Source organism: Hyperolius riggenbachi, chromosome 6, assembly GCF_040937935.1.
Source record: "Hyperolius riggenbachi isolate aHypRig1 chromosome 6, aHypRig1.pri, whole genome shotgun sequence".
In the NCBI taxonomy this organism is placed as follows: Eukaryota; Metazoa; Chordata; class Amphibia; order Anura; family Hyperoliidae; genus Hyperolius; species Hyperolius riggenbachi.
In genome coordinates this window covers 345854266-345870106 of record NC_090651.1, presented here as the reverse complement: position 1 = coordinate 345870106, position 15841 = coordinate 345854266, and the positions used below count along the sequence as shown (strand labels likewise).

The following is a 15841-nucleotide window of genomic DNA, read 5'->3' as shown; positions in this document are numbered from 1 at the left end:
AGCTCTAAGCATAACTCGGGGAGGCAGAGGCATGATGGGATTTGTAGTTTTGTCACAGCTGGAGTACCAAGGTTAGCCATCACTGACCTATAGGGACCGCCCTCACCTTTGGCTATGGCTGCCTAGACCCCACAGACAGCACACAACAGCATGAGGCTCTTAACCAAATGATTCTCCACTTCGTTCTGCCTTCCGATAGCATTCACGATCACATCTCACCATAAAAAGTTAAAAAACAAACATAATCGCATAGGCTGCTTTATGAAACAAGCATATGGAGGGATACCACTCCAGAAGTACCACCGTGTTCTTTAAAGGGACCAGGGCTGCTCAAATCCGGATCCGGGAGACATCCGGATAGTTCTATCCGGATATCTCCCAGTTACCTGTGCGGAGGGGGGGTGTCAATCTTACCTGTCTGACATCTACTTCGTCTGTCCCTCGGCGCCTCCCACGATGCGGTCCAAGCGGCGGTCACGTGATTACAAACACTTCCTCCTTCCGGGTTTAAGGAGGAAGTGTTTGTAATCACGTGACCGCCGCTTGGACCGCATCGTGGAAGGCGCCGAGGGACGGATGAAGAAGAAGTCAGACAGGTAAGATTGACCCCCCGCCCACCCCGCACAGGTTTACTGAGAGATATCCGGATAGCAACTATCCGGCTATCTCCCGGATCCGGATTTGAGCAGTCCTGATAAGGACCACCGCCTAACACACTGTGCTCCCGACACCTACAGAAACCGTGTTCACCCTAAATAGAGGCTGCCCCACTCATAGACAGCTCAAAAAACATATGTGTGCACAATACGTTTGGGTGTAGTTTCTGCTCACCCCTGTCGGTGTGTGTGTCTGTGTGTGTGTTGTGTGTTTGTGTGTCTGTGTGTGTGTCTGTGTGTGTGTGTGTGTTGTGTGTGTTAGCAAATAAAAGCTCCTTTTAGCTGTGGAGTCAATCATCAGCTGTGTTAAATGTTCAGTGATTTGCTTGTCCTCTCCTGTGCAACTCTAATCGAAAGGCCTGGAGATTTCTTCATCCTATCATCACTAGTGCTTAGTTTTACTACAGATTGTTAGGTCCGCTCACTCATAAGGCACTCAGTGCAGAATCAGGAAATTTGGGTGCCTGGGGCTAATGGACTACTTGGGCACCGTATAGGTGCTAATGCAAAATATTGGCTGTTGTACCCTAAAGAATAAAATTAGGTGCCTGATAAATAGCGGGCACCGGGCCTGTCCCACTGAATTTTTTCATTTTGAGAAATAGGGCCCGTTTCCACTTGCGCAGAAACCGAGCCAAATCCGCAGAGTTTCCCCACTCTGCCATAGAAAATAATGGCGTTGCCGGCCAAATCGCTTGCCCTGGTGATTCGGCCTACATTGCCATCAGTTTTTGTGCGGGAGCCAGTGAATCCCATAGCTGTGCATGGCACGGGTTCTGGGATTCGTCTGCGTACCAGCAGACCCAGAAGTGTCGCCGCGCGTCTCGCAGCCGTGCACGGTGGCTAGTGGAAACGGGCCCTTAGTGTTTTCAAAAATGTTGTTTTGAAATTCGCTTTGAGAATGATAGTTACACACTGTAAATTATCGCTTTAAAATGTCTTATCTTAGAAATGGGTTAGGCACCACCACCCGCCGGGGGGTCTTAGGTTTAGACACCAAAAGGGGGGGGGGTCTTAAAGAGGAACTCCAGTGAAAATAATGTACTAAAAAAAGTGCTTCATTTTTACAATAATTATGTATAAATGATTTAGTCCATTTTGCCCATTGTAAAATCTTTTAAATCCCTGATTTATATTCTTACATTTATCACATGGTGACATTTTTACTGCTGGCAAGTGATGTAGCTGCGGCTTGCTGTTTTGGCAGTTGGAAACAGCTGTAAACAGCTATTTTCCACAATGCAACAGGGTTAACAGACAGGAAACTTCCAAGAGTACGTACTCAAAATTTCTTTGTGGGAGGGGTTTCACCACAATATCAGCCATACAGCGCCCCCTGATGGTCTGTTCTGGTCTGTTCTGGTCTGAGAAAAGGAATAGATTTCTAAATGTAAAAGGGGGTATCAGCTACTGATTGGGATAAAGTTCAATTCTTGGTCGGAGTTTCTCTTTAAGGCTTGGCATCAATAAGGGGAGGGTTTAGTAAAATATCAGTATGGCCTCTTGCACACTACATGCGATTCCGATGTTTTTATACATCCCATTTTGAATGCCAATTAAAAATCTTAGCAGCATGCAGTACATTTTTTAATCGGAATCCAAAATCGGATCAGATAAAAAAAATCGGAATCGTGTGTGCAAGAGGCCTAATATTCACCAATGTTTTACTATGCTTATTACGACTGTAAATATATTTTCCTTGTCATTGTTATAGACAATATTTTGTGATCATAGTCTATACAAATATTGTTACTGAGAAAAAAGTTGGCTATACCTCATGCCCTTTTTTTTCCTGGCGCCCTTATTTGATGTATGCACTCAGTGTCCCCATGCCTCAGTACCGCCGCATGTATCATCTGCCTTGCTATGCCGAATACACCTTGAGAAAGTAGATGGCTGCCTGCATGGCTCCTGTGACAGGTCCCCTTTGCCGTGCCTGCTGCAGGTGTGCAGTGTATCAGCGCTCGTTAGGCCGGTTGCTGCAAGCGAGGGAGCTGCAGGTGTCTCGCTGCCCCGCCGAGCTCTAAATACCCCCATCACTTACAGCCCGCCGAGCCTGGTAGAACGTCAGCCCCCCCTCAGCGTTGGCAACCTGCGGGGTATTGTGTGCTTACAGCCTATTCAGAGGCACGATACAGCTCAACAGAACACTGCTTAATTAATTTTTCATAGCTCCAGACTGCAGTACGTTGCTTCATTTGACGCTTAACTGCTAAAGCCTCCACAGCGCGTCACTTCATTGACTGTCTCCTGCAATAGACCTGCAGGGTAACCGCGCCACTTGCAGAGAAGCCAGCTCCATTGTGTGGTATCTGTGCTACCTGAAAAGGCAACGCTCTCTGCTGAAATCAGCCGCATTATGTGTACGAAGAGGAGCCTCTATTTACCGCTCCGCCGCCGTGTTCTCTGTATTCTTCATAAAAATTGCTTAGGCGGAGACAGAACAAAGATCCCCCCTGTTCCCATTCTCTGTGCTGGTGGCACCCTGACACTCCTGCCAACTCCAGACGGCAAACACACGCTGAACGAGATAGAGTAGTGTGGGGGAAGGGGGGGCATCACTGGAGAGCGATGATGTAACGTAGATTCCCTCTTCTGTAGTTCCTCATTTGCCAGCATGTTAAAGCAAACCTATGTTGAAAATGGGTCAGCACTGGGGATGACCACACGTTACGCATAAACGTAAATGTGCATCATAATTCACAAATACGATTTGAAATTATCTTGTGAAATTGCAGGAACAAAAATAGTAAGGGCCCGTTTCCACTTGTGCGGTTCCCGCGCCGAATGCGCAGTTTCCCCGCAGGCAAAACGTGCGGGGAAACTCTGCCATAGGGATCAATAGCGCCGCCGGTCGAAACACTTGTGCTAGCAATTCAGCCGGCATCTCCGAAATGGTGCGGGAGGCTGCGAATCCCATAGCCATGCATGGCATGGCTGATGCGATTCGTCTGCGTCCCTGCAGACCCGGAAGTGCCGCCACGCGTCTTGCAGACGTATGCGGCTCAAATGGAAACGGGCCCATAATCAATTCCGTTGGTAAGTAATTTTGCAATTATGCGTAATTCCATGCAATTGATGGGAAGGGTAGGTTTAGGCAGAATAATGGTTGGGGTACAATTATGCACAGCAGACAGGAAGGTAAATATTATAAAGAGTAAGGAGGGGTATAATTAGGCACAGCAGAAAGGAAGGGTGGAGTTAGGCAGAGTAAGAGGTGTGCTATACTCAGGCACAGCAGACAGGAAGAGTGGGGATACATTTAGCAAGGGGTGGGGTACAGTTGGTCACAGCAGACAGGGAGGGTGGGGTTAGGTGGATTAAGGGTGGGGTACAATTCGGCAAAACAGACAGAAAAGGTGGGGTTAGGCAGAGTAAGTGTGAGTGTGGTACAATGAGGCATAGCATACAAGAAGGGTAGGCTAAGCGAAGTAAGTGGTGGGGTGCAATTATGCGGAGCAGACATAAAGGTCAGGGTTGGGTGGAGAAATGGGTGGGGTATAATTTGGCATAGCATACAAGAAGGGTGGGTTAAGCGGAGTAAGAGGTGGGGTACAATTAAGCACAGTAGACATAAAGCTCAGGGTTAAGCGGAGTAAAGGTCGGATACAAATAGCCACAGCAGACATGAAGGTCAGGCAAGAGGTAGAATTAGGCAAAGCAGATCGGAAAGGAGTGGTTAGGCAGAGTAAGGGGTGGGGTACAAGTAGACACAGCAGGCAGGAAGGGTGGGGCAGAGTAAGGGGTAAGGGAAATATCCGGAATAGCAGATAGGAAGGGTGTAGTTAGGCACAATAAGGGGTGGGGTACAAGTAGACACAGCAGGCAGGAAGGGTGGGGCAGAGTAAGGGGTAAGGGAAGAATCTGGAATAGCAGACAGGAAGGGTGGGGTTATGCACAATAAGGGGTGGGGTAGAATTTGGCACAGCAGACTGAAAGATCAGAGTTAGGTAAGTAAACGGTGTTGAAGAATTAGGCACAAAAGAAGAGGGAAGGCTGGAGTTAGGCTAGCTTTGGAGGTTATTCTATAAAACCTGTTATTGTGGAAAATATGAGCTCCTGTCATTCATTCTGTGTTTATTCAGCTCTCTGTCTATTGCCACCTCTGTCACATGTTTACCTTATGAATAATAGGTGCTTGCTGAAGCACACTTCAGTGCTTTTTAAATGCATAGCTTTCAAACAAAGTAAATGGCCTTGAAACCCTGTCAGGAATCTGGAGGGACACAATTAAAGAGCGATAAAGTAAATTAATTGACATAATGGACAATTAAGGCCGTCACCCTGTTGTTGTCGGACATATGTGTTGAGGCAGCCGCTGTTGCCGCTTTATGACAAGGCATAGTGCGGTGTGAGGGAAGCTCTCTCCATTCCGCTCTGGCTTCTTCCTTCATTTTGCTGCCGCGGTTAAATCACTCCATTGTGGATTGAACAATCTGGACTGGTAATAGGTCAGTACTTTATTTCTGCGACAATAATTCTATCTGACAGGAAGGACGAATTCATAGATTCATTGTCACTCGCGCACCTCCGAGACTGGAAACTTTACTTTGCCTATTATCTCCCCGTCTCCCTCGCTCAGTTCTGGAGAATCAGGCCAAGAGCAGAGAGCAATTGTGCGGCCATTTTGTGAGGAAGTGCTAAATGGGCTCTTATAGGGAAAGGCCAGCAGGGACAACAGGTCTTCAAGGACAGAACTTGTGGCAAGAGATATTTAAACTTACTTAAAGCAATCCTGAAGGGCAAATAAACATATGAAATAATGAATTGTATGTGTAGTACAGCTAAGAAATAGAACACTATCAGCAAAGAAAAGAGTCTCATATTGTTTTTCAGACAGGAAGAGTTAAGAAAAAAAAAACTTCAGTTGTTATCTATGCTAAAGAGCTTCTCTGAGCTATTCCACCCAATGGGTACACAGAGACAGCACACGCAATGACACAGGGGTTTTATTATAGAGGCTAAAGATATAGATAGCCAAGAGCTGCCATCCAAAATACCTGCAGTAAAGCCACCTGCTGTGGTCTGCATGCAACTGCAATCATTATTATCACACAACTGTTTATTTACTAACTTTTACTAACCAAAACTAGTATTAGAAGAGAATGATTTCAGTCTTCATTTTGGTTGTATTTGAACACAGTGGGCGTTGCTGTAAGGTTAGTTAACGAGCACTTGTGCAGTTGCAGTCTCATGCAGGTGCTTGCAATGTGGCTGCTTGAGAAGCATCATTTGCTGTGGATGCTGCATGCAACTGCAATCACCTGCCCACCAATTCTCAAACCTCTCAGCAACCCTCACTATGATCTCACATGACCCAGACGGAGAGGACAAATTCTAAACTCCTGGTTTCAGACTAGTTTTAAAAGGACCCTGAGCAGTAAAACACCCCCCCCCCCCCAGAAATCTGGACTTACCTGGGGTTTGCTCCAGCCCCGCCCCCCATAGCCTGTGAGGTCCCCCGGCATCCTCTTTGGCTCTTTCTTGGTCCTGTTGGCAGCTCTGGTAATCTGGTGACTTCGACTGAAGTTGGAGCTGCACATGGCGCTTAACGTGACCGGCGTGATGGCGCAATGGGTGCACGCTAGGAACGCGCACATGTGACTTCAGCCAAAGTTTCCAGATTACTGAAGCCGCCAGCGAGACCACGGAAGAGCCGAAAAGGATGTGGGCGGACCTCGCTGGCTTTGGGGGGTGGGGCTAGAGGAAGCCCCAGGTAAGTCCAGAGGGACCTCCCTCTTATTGCCTTTTGCCATTTATGGTCACCAAACTGTCATGATGAGCAATTATGAACTGATGACATTTTTAAAGATTTAGGACAGTTGGCATCTTTAACCTTGGCTTCCTCCCCCGCTGGAGTAAGCCCCAGGTAGATCCAGATTTCTGGGGGGTTTTTACTGCTCGGGGTCCCTTAAATCTCTCCAGTTCAAATTTGCTGCATTAATACTGCATGAATGAAGTCCATAACCTCATTATTGTGAAGCCACAGGATGGATATGACACCAGGAAAGAAAGAAACAGAAAGCCAGAAATGGCAGCTCCCATATTTTTAACCAGTGTCCATGAAAACTCAATCCAGATGGAAGCAGGAAATTTAGGCGCCCAGCAGCTATTGAACGATTTGGGTGCCCCAATGCAAATATCAGCTATTAGGCACCCAAGGCAGAAATGAGGGCAGGCAAAAGTTATCGTTTTGACTTTGACTTTTTGAAATTTTTTATCGTTTTGAAAATGACAGTGTTATAGTTCTGGACATTTTTAATGTTTTGTATTTACAAATCATTCATTTTTGAAAAGTATCATTTTGAAATGTATCATTATAAGTTTTAGAAAGGGGGGGGGGGTAGGGTTAGGCGTCAGGAAGGGAGGTTTTAGAGTTAGGGGTCAGGGAGGAGGGTTTAGGGTTAGGCGTTGGAAGGGGAGTTTTAGGGATAGGTGTCAGGAAGGGAGGTTTTAAAAAGAAACTCGACCAAGAATTGAACTTTATCCCAATAAGTAGCTAATACTCCCTTTTACATGAAAAATCTTTTCCTTCACAAACAGACCATCAGGGGGCGCTGTATGGCTGATATTGTGGTGAAACCCCTCCCACAAGAAACTCTGAGGACCGTGGTACTCCTGGCAGTTTCCTGTCTGTAAACCTTGTTGCATTGTGGGAAATAGCTGTTTACAGCTGTTTCCAACTGCCAAAAAAGCATGCAGCAGCTACATCACCTGCCAGCAGCAAACATGTCACCATGTGATAAATGTCAGAATGTAAATCAGGGATTAAAAGATTTTACAATGGGCAAACACTGACTAAATAATTTATACATAATTATTGTAAAAATAAAGCACTTTTTTATTACATTATTTTCACTGGAGTTCTTCTTTAAAGGAAACCTGAACTGAACATTAAAAGTCAAAATAAACATACACAAGTCATTCTTACCTCCTGTGTAGTCTACTCCTCAATCTATTTTTCCTCTCATGTGTCCTGTTTTTCCACTGTGATTAATGGAATTCTCTGTCCTCCATTTTGAAAATGGCTATTACCCCATAACAGCTTCCTGGTCAGCACACTATTAAACTGTAACATCGCCCACTTGAGCCATAGGGTAACATGGACACATCAGTTCTCCTCTCAGCTGTAACTGACAGCAACTGATATATTTCAGTTCTGACAAAATGTTGTCAGAACTGGAAGGGATCACTGTAAGAAGAAAATGGTGAGCTTCTGAGAGGAACTGATGGCAAGGTAACTATGTAATGTTCATTTGAAGTTACCTCATGTGTTTATTTTAAATAATTTTACTCAGTACAGGTTCTCTTTAAGGTTTGGCTCCAGGAAGGGTTGGGTGTCAGGAAGTGTGTGTGTGTGTGTGTGTGTGTGTGTGTGTGTGTGTGTGGGGGGGGGGGGGGGGGGGTTAGAGTTATGGGTCAGGAAGAGGGGTTTAGGGGTTAGGCATCAGGAAGGGGGCGTTTAGGGTTAGGCGTCAGGAAGGGGGGTTTAGGGTTAGGCATCAGGAAGGGGGGGTTTAGAGTTATGTGTCAGGAAGAGGGGTTTTAGAGATAAGCGTCAGGAAGGAGGGTTTTAGGGTTAGGCGTCAGGAAGGGAGGGTTCTGTGTGAGAGTAGGGTTAGGTTTAGTTGTAGAGGGGTTTAGGGTTAGGGGGCAGGAAAAAGGGGGTTTTGGATTAGGCATTGGAGGATTCTGTGTGAGAGTAGGGTTAGGTTAAGTTGTAGTAAAATATCGTTAATACATACCAATATTTTATTACAATAATTTACACTATTTACACTTTAAAAATGAAAAATATTGGTAGATATATAATGATGATTTTAGAAACGAAAACAGGCACCCGTTTTTCCTCGCGCCGCTATTCCATGCACGCATCCAGTGCGTAATAGTAAAATAAACACAGCCATTCGGAACATATTGATGAACGCACCTGCTATAAATGTGAACTACAGCAGCGTGCATTACCGTCCATAAAATATGTGTATTACCAAAAATACATTATGGATTACCTTTAATGGTCTGACTAGTCTGCATTAGAGACAGACACCATTAACCACCTGTTTACTGGCAATGATGAGCGCGGTGCTTAGCGAGTGGCTTCCAGCATTACTGGATGTGAGAGATGGGATTTAGCTGTAGAAGCAGGTATGGAGTGCTGTGTGTGGGCAATCTGTGTAACCTCTGAAATGGGCCGCAATCATCAGCAAACCGTCTGTGCTGCTCACATCTGCCAATCACATTCCTACTTTCTTTTTCAGTCAGGCCGCTATTCTATCTTTCCATCTATCTACAATAAAGTCCCCAACTTCCCGGTATTCAGCAGCTCCAGAGATCGCCTGATGCTGCTGGATACAGGAGCATAACAATAGACCCTGCAAGAGATGCAGCAGCAGGGGTCCCCATGGGGGAGATGTTTCTTTTCCCTGTCTTGAGAGACTGACAACTAAGGGCACGGACAGAAAAAAACTTTATGCTCTCTGCACAATTGTTCTACTGACTGCATCTGCTCAGCCACTGATAACATATCACAAAGTTTTGTAGACAGTCCCTATTCAGTGTGCAGCAGGCTCTTGTGTACAGCACCCAGTCCCCAGCCTCTCTACCCCTCCCCAAGTTCTCTGTACTGTAGCGATGCTGGAGAAGTCTGCAGAGTCAGTTTTGCTCCATTAGAGATGGACAGAGTAAGTGTAATGAGAAGCTGAGGCTGGGAGCACTCGTCTGTTGGTTTTTCTGTATGTGTTTTCTGAACACCATGTGTGTCTGTATGTGTGAAAACATGCATGTTTAATCACAGAAGCTAATGTAATTGATAGAAAAAATGCATGCAGTGCTTCACTGCTGTCTGTTTTTATTTGCATGGAAAGTATGGATTCAAGTGTGCACTAGCCAATTGAATAACATTGGTTCTCAGTTTACCTGTGCAGAAAGCAAGGGGGTCGGGGGGCCCCATCTAAAGTGTTGCAGGGGGGCCCAGTGATTCCTAGTTATGCCCCTGGCTGGATACATGTGCTTGTCAGTTGCTTGAGCCAACCGCAAAAAGCATCCCCCCCCCATTAAATACATACCGAGCTTCCAGGCTGCATCTTCTACCCATCCTGTAGCTCCTAGCGGCTTTCCATCATCCTCTGTGCATGGTTCCCTGCATGTCACCTGACTCTTGTAGGGTCATGTGACATGACAGCAGCTATGCATGGATGCTAAAAAGCTGCTAGGAGCTACAGGAAGGTTAGAAGATGCAGCCTGGAGGCTCGTTATCCCCTCAGGCATGCCAGTTAGTTTAGACTTCCAGATGCCCGAATTCTGGATAATGGGGTCTTTGCTCTATCTATCTATCTATCTATCTATCTATCTATCTATCTATCTATCTATCTATCTATCTATCTATCTATCTATCTGTCTGTCTGCTTGTCTGTCTGTCTGTCTGTCTGTCTGCCTCTCTGTCTGCCTCTCTGTCTGCCTCTCTGTCTGCCTCTCTGTCTGCCTCTCTGTCTGCCTCTCTGTCTGCCTCTCTGTCTGCCTCTCTGTCTGCCTCTCTGTCTGCCTCTCTGTCTGTCTCTCTGTCTGTCTCTCTGTCTATCTATCTATCTATCTATCCAGGAGTATGGGGAATGCTGTAGCAGTTATGCTATAAGGTTAGTTTGCTAGCATGGCCAGATTTCAGGCAAGGTCACATAGGCCATGGCCTAGGGCACCAGGAAGCAAGGGACGGGCAGCAGGCTGGCACACTCATGCAGTCAAGCTACCAAACATGTGAACCGCAGTTGGGCAACTATCTGGGACTCGGGGGATGAAGGGGCAGCAAACATGGGCAGCGTTTTGTCTGTGACCTGAGCTGTCACTCATCACTGTCGGCTGCTCTTCGAGTCCAACTCCACCCTCCACCTAGCGGAAAGCAACACTTTGGCCAATGAATGGAATAAAAATTATAACCATTCCGATCATTTCAGATGTAATCAATCCACAAAACAGATTGATAAAATGGTTGACAAATTCGTCATTTGTAGTCATCAACACTGTCTAATCCAATCAATTGGAAGGAGGATTATTCAGAAAAATGTCACCATTAATAAGAATATTTAAATGCATTGATTACTGGGTTCAATAAAAGTGTGTGAGTGACAGGGATGTTGCTGTTTCAGGGGGCGGCTGGTGATAGTGGCCTTGGGCAGTAAAAAGTACAAATCCGGCCGTTTGCTAGCTGTTCATGTACCCTTTTCATCATGCTGAATCACTGGGGATGATTCTCTTGAATTATGTCAACTTACTCATTTTTTCCCCTTACTTATAAGGGGCTAATGGACAAAGCTTTTCAGTTAAGTTACCTCATCTCACTTATTACCTCACAATTTGTATCTCCTTAACCACGTCACTACCCTGGTAATTTTCACGGTTCAGCTCAGCTCTGATTACTTTGGCAATAACTTTATCAATAATTATCACAACTAAATGATCTATATATTGTTTTTTTATCAGGACAAATTAGATTTTTTGTGGCTGATATTTCTTATTAGTAATTACCCTATTTTCTATGCATTTTAAAAGGAAAATAAGGAAAAAGTGAAAAAATATACAATTTATCCACTTTCATACATTATCGCTTTAATGTAAACAGTTCTATTGTACATTAAACCCACACATTTTATTTGTCTATCCCTCCTGTTTATTTTAACAGTTCATTTGTTTTGATAATGCATTAAATGTAACAATTAAGCTACTGTCTGCTCCTGGAATGTGTATTTTACACTTGTTTATTAATTAACTCTGCCATTGAATTCCCTGGGAGGAGGAGAGGAATTTGCTATCATTATTTTATAACTCTGTAGTTATGTTATCAGGTCAGAGATAAATAAACAGTGTTATTTAAGATTTTGTTGTAGGTAGGAGAGTGCAGAACTCATGATTTAGTTCTACTTACTTAACTTAAAGCGGAATATAACCCTGCATTTCAACTTTGCTCTAAAACATTATTTACAGTATATTATATGCAACCAGCATTGTTTTTTTACTAGACCAGCATTGGAAGGGTTACACACAGAGGTTTAAAGTTCCTGGAGAGAAATGCAGACGCATCCAAAGCTTACATAGATACATTTTGTTTACTTAAATGTATCTAAGTGTGTAATGTGACTCACTCTCTCTGACTGTGCAGGAGCTGGAGGACAGCCAAAGAGTGTGTAACATTCCTCACTTGTTACATTCTATTTAGTTAAATGTATCTATCTGAACTTCTGGATATCTCTCCAGGGAACTTTAAACCGCTGTGTGTAACCCTTCCAATGCTGGTCTAGTAAAAAAAATGCTGGTTGCATATAATATGCTGTAAATAATGTTTTAGAGCAAAGTTGAAATGCAGGGTTATATTCCGCTTTAACTCATCTTCGATTTATCTGTTTATTTCATGAGGGGCCATATGCAATTAACTTTTTCTCCTGAGTTTTCTCCTAGGTGATACTTTCAAAATTGTCAGTAAAATGTCTTTTAAACCACCAGCAAGGAAGAAAATACTCAAAATAATTTTGATAGTACTTTTTCAATTACTTTTTGGTACTTTTCAGTTGTTAAGAGCTAAAAAGTTATTTTAAATAACAAATGAAAAAATATATCCTAGGAGAAAACTCAGGAGAAAGAGTTAATTGCATATGGCCATATCTCTCCTTATGTTTTTATCTCATGCATTATCTCTCTTCACAGTTAAGGTGAAACATAAGTAGACTTTGTGAATCAACTTCAAAGAGAGATAATTTATGAGATAAACAGATAAGGAGAGATAGATCGTATGTTAAAGGAAACTTGAGAGCACTGAAAAACAAAAAAATATATACATATCTGGAGCTTCCTCCAGGCTCATCGGTCTCTCGCTGTCCCCACAGGCTGCCTGGATCCTCCTCTAGGCAGCATAGTAATTCAGTCGGGGGAAACTGTGCACACACCCCGTCGTGCTCCCATTGCCGGGAGCATTCTGCGTCTATGCAGTACTCTCCCGGCAACAGTAGCACGACGAAGGAGTGCACATGGCCAGACTGCGCCTGTTGTGCCAACTGCCTGAATTACCGGGCTGCCCAGTGGAGGATCCAGGCTGCCTGGGAGGACGGCGAGAGACCGATGTGCCTAAAGGAGGCTGGGGCTAGGGATGGTCTCACGAGTAATAACGACGAGTGTGTAAACACTTGAATTTGTGATTTAAATGAGCATTAATTAGCTCAAGTGTGCGGCAGGGACATAAAGGGTTAGTTACCCATAATTATGCGTCCTCCCTGTGCTCCAAATAGCTTGCACGCATCCTATTGGACGCATTGCAAGCCTCATCACCACGCACTTCCTCCTTCCAGCTTGAAGGAGGAAGTGCCCGAAGTGAGGCTTGCAATACGTCCAATAGGACGCGTGCAAGCTATTTGGAGCACAGGGAGGACGCATAATTATGGGTAACTAACCCTTTATGTCCCCGACGCACACCTGAGCTAATTAATGCTCTTTTAAATCACGAATTCCAGTGTTTACACACTCGTCGTTATTACTCGTGAGAGCATCCCTAGCTGGGGCCCCAGATATGTATCATTTATTTCTTGGTTTCAAGTACACTTTAAGTCAGATAAGAAGAGATAAATTGTGATTGAATAAGTAAGGTGAGGTACTTCACAAGATTTTGTGAGTCAATCCCAAGTGCCTTGCTTTGCAGCTGTGATACTGTATACAGTATATTTGGCCAGGACCCGCCGGTTTTTGCGTAGGGGAAGATCGATCAGGAATTGGGTGAGTAAATCCGATATTAAACCCATGGTGAAAAGTGTGATCCCTGAGTCAAGGAGAGGAACAGTACCCTGTCTGAGCTGTAACTGCAGTAACGCAATACTGAAGGGTAACTTTGTCTCCCACCCGTCTACCGGTGTGAAGATACCAGTCAGGGGCAGGTTTTCCTGCTTGAGTACATATGTGGTATACGGACTCAAGTGCCCCTGCGGGTATGTTTACATCGGGAAGACGGAGAGGAAGATAAAGAAATGGATTCAAGAACATAAAAGGGATATCTCAAACCCTGCACTAGGGAAAAAGGAGTATGAGACCTCGGTTTCACGCCATTTTTTGGAGAAACGCCACACGGCAGCACAACTGCGGTGGTTTGTCATAGATTATGTACCTCTCTTGGCTAGGGGAGGTGATAGAAAGAAAATGTTATTGCAATGTGAAGCCAGATGGATCAGGAAATTTAACTGTGTAGACCCCAATGGGCTCAATGAATGCCTGAGTCTGAAGTGCTTTCTCTAATCTGTTCTCTTTTAGGTATCGTATCTGACCGTGACCAGGGATTTCGATACAGGAACAATATGTGAATCGATATATTTGAAGATGTACTATGAATAATGAAATTATTGGGAGGGGCGCTATCCTCAGAATTACTCTGGGGTAGACACTCTTTGTGTAGTTCCCCTTGATATGAATTATATCTTGATGATTATTTTGTTTGAACTTGTTTGAATATTTTTGGAATTTCTGTTTGTTGTGTTGTTCACGTCATGTGACCAGATGGCCATGTGACTTCCTGTGGGTGGGGTATATTAAGGTGATGCTTACTGGGTGTGGCACACCTGAGGAAGGGCTACGCCCGAAACATGTCGTGTCTCCTGTCTGCTCTTTAACTGTATGGCTCTAATATAGATTACTTGAAGAAGCTACTCGAGTGCTTTTTTTAAATTCATAGTAGAAGTGTGACAGGAGTGGTGTGACAGGAGCTCAGCACTGGCTTCCAGACCTGGAGAAGAATAGGCCTGTGACAGGTGTGAGGAAAGTGTGATTTTCTACTGATATATTTGGCCATTTATTGCCTGTTTATTCACTTTAAGGACATAACATTCTATTAGTGTTAGGCGCCTGGAATGAGAGAGGTAAGCGTTAGGCGAGGGTAGGGGGTAGGCTAGTGTTGAGCTTAGGTAGAGGGGAGGTTAGTGTTAGTTGTTGGTAGAGGATAGCCTAGTGTCAGGCAAGGTAGAGGGGAGATTATTATTAGGTGTATATAGGAGGTAGGTTAGTGTTAGGAGTTTGTAGAAGGTAGGTTAGTGTTAGCTGTAGGTGGGGTCTAGTTTTATCCATAGGTGGGGAGGTTAGCGTTAGGTGTAAGTAGAAGATAGGTTAGGGTTATGCGTAGGTAGTGGGGATGCTTAAAAACAAGAAGAGAATCGAGAGCCCAATATGGTGCAGTATTGTCAGGTAAAATGAAGAGTTCAATACAATTTTATGTGTATATACTCACAAACAAGGGTTACCCATAGGCAACCACTTTAAATGCAGGTGGGGAGCATTAGGACCTGACCCCACTCAGGTTAAGAAGTCGCTCTCTGTAGATAGTAGATGGGGATGCACCCCTCCACCCAGGGTGGACTAGAAAATCAGCAAAAACTCGGTATACAGAGGCGCCAGAGTAGAGTAAAACGTTTTAAAAACCACTTAAAAGGAGAGGGGGATGTTAAGGTGGACTCACCTCCCTCTTACAAAAAAAGAAAACTCACTTGAGTCTCAATAAAATAGAATTGTCAAGTAATTTATTCAACTCCACAAATGCAACGAGTTTCGCGGGCGTGACCCCGCTTCTTCAGGCAAAAATGGGAGCACAACTCAGTGGGTCAAGCAATAAGTAATTACTTGACAATTCCGCCGGGCGGATCGCTGGTAACCAGTCTTATCTCCCGAACGATAGTCTGTACACACGCCGGATTTCATGCGGAAACGTGCGAACGACGGAACGTTCAAACGACCCGTCGTTCGCGCAAATCCGACGTGTGTATGGGCCTTTAGTTAGTCCTGGAGAGGGCTGTTATCTGACTTATTATCTCAACTGTTCCTGGACTATTTACTTTTCCTCTGCTAGAGGAGAGGTCATTAGTTCACAGACTGCTCTGAAAGACTCATTTTGAATGCTGAGTGTTGTGTAATCTGCACATATTATAGAATGATGCAATGTTAGAAAAAACACTATATACCTGAAAATAAAAGTATGAGAATATTTTCTTTGCTGCTAATCTTCTAGTAATTATTCATAGTACACAACCAATTCACTATATCATATTTTTTTTTCGCTTCAGTGTCTCTTTAATCCTGTGGCTCATCAGTGTATATCCTCTGTTGTTCTCTTGCCTTATAATACCAGTGCCATTGCTTCTACTCTGTAGACGTGGCTGAGGTCATTGTGGTGT

General features: G+C 44.3%; 1 protein-coding gene across 2 annotated transcripts in view; it reads left to right on the top strand.

Moving 5' to 3' along the window:
• The window catches only part of LOC137521801 (sialic acid-binding Ig-like lectin 8), a 283306-nt gene that overhangs the window by 198905 nt on the left and 68560 nt on the right, over nucleotides 1-15841 (top strand). The gene's annotated exons all lie outside the window — the stretch shown is intronic.